The 6,110-nt window shown below is 39.3% G+C and overlaps 1 pseudogene; it reads right to left on the reverse strand.

Moving 5' to 3' along the window:
• Positions 1-1,151: 1,151 nt before the first annotated feature.
• On the reverse strand, positions 1,152-5,587 carry LOC110286434 (heat shock protein HSP 90-beta-like; annotated as a pseudogene).
• Positions 5,588-6,110: the final 523 nt, after the last annotated feature.

Below are 6,110 nucleotides of genomic sequence, written 5' to 3' on the forward strand. Positions count from 1 at the left end.
TTAGTAGAGGTTTGTAGTTCACAGTTTTGTTTATTTAAAAATAAGTGCTAGGAGGAGGGAGGATGCTGTGAACATGTGAATGAATCAGAATGGGTACATGGACTACAGAGATGAATAAACCATTTGAATTGTGATTCAAAGTGTCATACATACTGCCAATTGGAAGGAAGCAGCCCTTGTATTTCACTATTGTCTAGAATTGGCCTTATTTAATATGACTACAAAGACTTATGGAGTTGAGCTTTATTTATTTTAACCAAATGAAAATAAATATAAATTCCAAAGGGTGTTTCCAAAGATGTGTGGGAGATACTCCTTCATTCAGGAAGCAGATATATCCACTTAGTAGAACTCATACAGAAAGCAACTCTTGCATTTCTTTCTATTTACATCACAACATTGGAATCTTCTCTACAAATGGCTTCCACTGTTCCTAAGAAGATATAATCTTCTCTTTTCACTCTGGATAATCTTTTGGTATGACCTTATGTTTTTGCAATTGATTCTAAAACTAGAGACTTCCTTGTCTCTATCAAAAGTCCATGTATCTCCCAAGTGTTCCAGACTCATAAATCTAACAGCTCATAAACATTTTATCTGAATGTATTAAGAGATACCTCAAACTTACACAAGTGATCATGCATCACTTTCCCAATCAACCCAGCCATAACTTTGGACATCCATTAATTCTCATTCTGATTACTTATTCTTCTAATCTTTTCACCTTCCAAACATTCAATTAGGCTTTTGAAAAGATGACAGATGATTGTTTAAAATTATTTAATGCCTCCCTATTGTCATCATAGGTATCTCTTAAAACTGCATTTCTTTATTTTTCATACTTTCAACTTCAGAACAAAATAAACAAAGCAAAGAACAATCCTCCTGTTTTGTGGGGCAGGGGACTTTTCTGTTTGAAGATACTAAGAACAGAAATGAAGAAAATAACCACTCAACATCAGCAGAGAGGCTAGTGGATCAGGGTCAAAGATGCTGGGGAGCCATAGTGGAAATTACATAAAGTGCACAGACTTTCTAGGGAAAATTCTAAACTTCCACGTGAGATGTATCTTTATAACCCTCATTCCGGGGAATCAGCAATACTCAGCTCCTCCACTGTCACACCATCTTCACCAGTACTTAGGCCTAGTTTAATCATAGATCAAATTATAGATCAAATCACAGACTCTAGATATAGGTGAAAGGGGCCTGAGCATCCTCAAGAGCAAATCCCTGCAGCAACACCAAGTCCTTGACAGTCTTCTTGTTTTTTTCACATTAAACTCTATATTCTTTTTGGCCATCATATAGATCATTGTAGAGTTGTCTCCACATGCCTGAGCCTTCATGACCTGCTCCAATTTGGCTGTTCAGGCAAAGGTTCTTGTCACAATTCATCTGGTTCAACAAATAAGCCTATTAGAAATTGTCACTTTCTCAAACTTCTTATCTAAAGATCTCTTTAAGAAATAACAGAAATTCTCAACATTTCCTTTGCTCTTCTCAATTTCTTCTTCCTCTCCCCCTCCTCCTCCTCTTCCTCCTCATCTTCCTCCTCTTCTTCTGATAGTACCAGGCCCTCTTTGCTAATAGAGACCAGGCTATTCCCACCAAACTGCTTGTCAATAAACTTATTCATATACACCAAACTTGTCAATATATACCACCTCAAAGCCTCATCTCTGCACATACTCCATGAAGGCAGAGTTGTCTACCTTTTCTTTGCACTCACCAGTGATGTAGTAGATGGACTTCTGGGTCTCCTTCGTGTAAGATACATACTCTGAGGTAGAAGCCATCTCATTTTCTCGTTTTCAAACTGAGATTTATAGTAGCCCAGCATCTCAGAGAAATATCACCATTTAATGAAATCTTCATAAATTCCAAGCTTTACAATTTTATAAAATATTGCATAGAATTTATTTTAGTTCTCTTTGTCTTTTGCTAGCTCAGAGAAGAGCTCCAGGTACTTTTTCACAATGTTTCTGAGGATGCCTTTCAAGATTTTTTTCTGTTGAGATATTTGAATAAAGTTGAAATAGTCTGGTTATAACTTATCACAACAGTCCATGATAAACATATGATAGACACAGAGTTTGATATCTTTATTCTTCACCTTTTTTTCAGAAAGGTCAAAGTAAACTTGTCAAGGGATGAAAAACAGCGCCCTGACTTCCAATTGACCTTCTACAGAAAAGGCTTGATTTCCAAGTGGTTTCCTCCACTGGTGAGGCTCTTATAAGATTCACTGTATTCCTCCTGAATGATGTCATTAGAGTTTTCTGGTACAAATGGTCTTGGACTTGTTCAGTTCTTCTTGACCTGTGTATCTCTCCTCAGTCTGTTTTGTCTTCTTTTTCTTCTTTTTCCCAGTATCACCATTCTCATCTGATCATGTATCTTCAATCTTAGGCTTCTCACCTTCATCTTTTTCATCTCCTACTTTCTTTTCATCTTCCTTATCATCACTGATCTCTTTATTTCATTATCTCTCCAAATACAGAGTAAGAGAATAGGCCATGAGCTGTGAGTCCTTCACATATTCATTAACTTTCCTCTCCACTTAGTATTCAGCCCAGTCTTCTTTCAGTTGAAGAAGAATCATTTTGATATCCTGGCCAATATGCTTATGATGGTCTACTTGTACAGTGAAAGATTCACCAGCAGAAGATTCATCATTTTTTATAACAAACATGGTTTTTTGTTCCCAGATAAGCCGATTAAACTCTAACACCAAACTAGAGGTGTTTGATATATCCAGTCCTGGAGATATCTGCACCAGACTGAAGGATGTTGAGTTTCAAACCCAGGACAACTGACTGAGGTACCTATTTAACATATCAAAACTAACTTGGCCTCTAGGTTGTCCCAGCATCCCCTAGTCCCTATCTGTTGCAGGGTATGGCTGGCATACCACATCCTCTAACCCTAGGGAGGTTGGGCTGCCCTTCCCCCAGAGGATATATATATAGTCTTCCATATATATATAGTCTTCCATATATATATATATATATATATATATATATATATATATATATATATATATAGTCTTCCATATATATATACATATATATAGTCTTCCATATATCTATATCTATATCTATATCTATATCTATATCTATATCTATATCTATATCTATATCTATATCTATATCTATATCTATATCTATATCTATATTATATCTATATCTATCTATCTATCTATCTATCTATCTATCTATCTATCTATCTATCTATCTGTCTTAGTCAGGGTTTCTATTCCTGCACAAACATCATGACCAAGAAGCAAGTTGGGGAGGAAAGGGTTTATTCGGCTTACACTTCCATACTGCTGTTCATCACCAAAGGAAGTCAGGACTGGAACTCAAGCAGGTCAGAAAGCAGGAGCTGATGCAGAGGCCATGGAGGGATGTTCTTTACTGGCTTGCCTCCCCTGGCTTGCTCAGCCTACTCTCTTATAGAACCCAAGACTACCAGCCCAGGGATGGTCCCACCCACAAGGGGCCTTTCCCCCTTGATCACTAATTGAGAAAATGCCTTACAGTTGGATCTCATGGAGGCATTTCCTCAACTGAAGCTCCTTTCTCTGTGATAACTCCAGCTGTGTCAAGTTGACACAAAAATAGCCAGTACAATTGACCCCTTGTCAACTTGACACACAAACACATCACTAGTAAGCCTCAACCCTTACATTCTTATTCATCCCCAAGATCTAAATAACTTTAAAAGTCCCACAGTCTTTACATATTCTTAAAATTTCAATCTCTTTAAAATATCCATCTCTTTTAAAATCCAAAGTCTCTTAACTGTGAGCTCCACTAAAACAGTTTCTTCCTTCGAGAGGGAAAATATCAGGGCACAGTCACAATCAAAGCAAAAATCAATCTCCAACCGTCCAACGTCTGGGATCCAACTCACGATCTTCTGGGCTCCTCCAAGGGCTTGGGTCACTTCTCCAGCCATGCCCTTTGTAGCACACACGTCATCCTCTGGGCTCCAGATGCCTGTACTCCACTGCTGCTGCTGCTCTTGGTGGTCATCTCGTGGTACTGGAATCTCCAAAACACTGCATGACCCCTTCAGTCCTGGGCCTTCAATTACAACTGGGGCTGCACCTTCACCAATGGCCTTCCATGGCCTCTCACAGTGCCGAGCCTGAGCTGCTGTGTGACCCCTTCATGCCTTCAAAACCAGTACCACCTGGGTGACCCTTACACATTACCAAGTCCCACTGCAGAAGGAGTACAACCTTACCTATCTCTGGAACACAGCCTCTTTGTGCTTTCAGAAAACACTTCCCAGAAGATGTCACCTCAACGATGCTGGTCTCTTCTTAATCACCGCTAATTTCTTAGCTCCAGCTAACCAGCATCAAGAGTCCCAGTAATTCAAAGTTTTTGCTTTAGTAGTTCTGGTATCTTGTTAATCACAGCTGATTCTTCAGCCCCAGCTAACCAGAACTACAAAATCTTCACAATAAAAACAGCAATGGCCCTGAAGAGAGTCTTTAATTTTCCCCCTGAAATTTCACAAACCAGGCCTTCATCTTCTGCACTGTTCTCAGCATTATCTTCCAAGCTCCTACACAACATCTGACAGAGCTCTTAACAACGAATGGATCTTCAAGCCCAAAGTTCCAAAGTCCTTCCACAGTCCTCCCCCAAATATGATCAGGTTGTCACAGGAATACCCCACTCCTGGTACCAATTTGTCTTAGTCAGGGTTTCTATTCCTGCACAAACATCATGACCAAGAAGCAAGTTGGGGAGGAAAGGGTTTATTCGGCTTACACTTCCATACTGCTGTTCATCACCAAAGGAAGTCAGGACTGGAACTCAAGCAGGTCAGAAAGCAGGAGCTGGTGCAGAGGCCATGGAGGGATGTTCTTTACTGGCTTGCCTCCCCTGGCTTGCTCAGCCTACTCTCTTATAGAACCCAAGACTACCAGCCCAGGGATGGTCCCACCCACAAGGGGCCTTTCCCCCTTGATCACTAATTGAGAAAATGCCTTACAGTTGGATCTCATGGAGGCATTTCCTCAACTGAAGCTCCTTTCTCTGTGATAACTCCAGCTGTGTCAAGTTGACACAAAAATAGCCAGTACACTATCTATCTATCTATCTATCTATCTATCTATCTATCTATCTATCTATTTCCAGACATTTTCGTTACCCACCACTTTTGTAACTTTATCTTCCTGTACCTGGTTCTCCTCTTTTCTCTCTCTCTCCTCCTCCAATTCTCCCCACATGGCCCAGCTCAATCTGATCATATCCAATCAGGCCTATTCCAGATATTTCTGTCTTTAAATTTGGCTATGTTCTCCCCTTTATCTATAATAAACTTTCTCCTCTACCATACCTAGGAGTAGTCATGTCCTGTCCCTTTTTTCTTTTTCTTTCCTTCTGTCTGTTTGTCTGTCTGTCTGTCTGTCTGTCTGTCTGTCTGTCTGTCTTTCAATTCAGATGGCATTAATGAAAATGTTTATGACAGACTTAGCAAGGGTTCCAAAATTATCTACAAGGTCAACTTTGGTCATGCCAATGCTTGTGTATACCAAAGTCAGGATGCAGTCTTGAGGCTTTGAGCATACTGGCAATTATTAGTTATTTATTGCTTTCTGACTTGGAAGGGTCTGTCAGCATCTCATAGTGAATCTCCTCCAAGATATGTGAAGGAAATTTTCCTTGTTCAAATAGGAAGTATTCATGATGAACAAGAGTTGAACAATTACTACCTGAAAGGCAAAAGGTTCTACCCACAGTATACTTCTCAGATATCTTAAAGGGAAAACACTGAATCAATTGAGAACATGGTGGGTTGCAATACATAAGCTGTATAGAGCTGAGTCAAGAAACAACATAAGTAGTTTAACTCTGCCTATATCTACAATATTATCTCTTGTTTCTTGTTTCAGTCCCATAAAAAAAACTAGAAATTTGTTAGTCATGTGTTTATGTTACTGCTCTATTTAGTAGCATGTTACTGTTCTGTTTGGTTGCATGAACCAGGAGGGTGGAGCCTACAAGTTAGGTGAACTAAAATGTTTCACTCAATAGCTGTCATTATTTAGGGCATCACACAATTTATATTTTGAAGGCATTCTGGTG

This window comes from Mus caroli, unplaced genomic scaffold (assembly GCF_978045245.1).
Source record: "Mus caroli unplaced genomic scaffold, Mus_caroli_1 scaffold_5, whole genome shotgun sequence".
Classification (NCBI taxonomy): domain Eukaryota; kingdom Metazoa; phylum Chordata; class Mammalia; order Rodentia; family Muridae; genus Mus; species Mus caroli.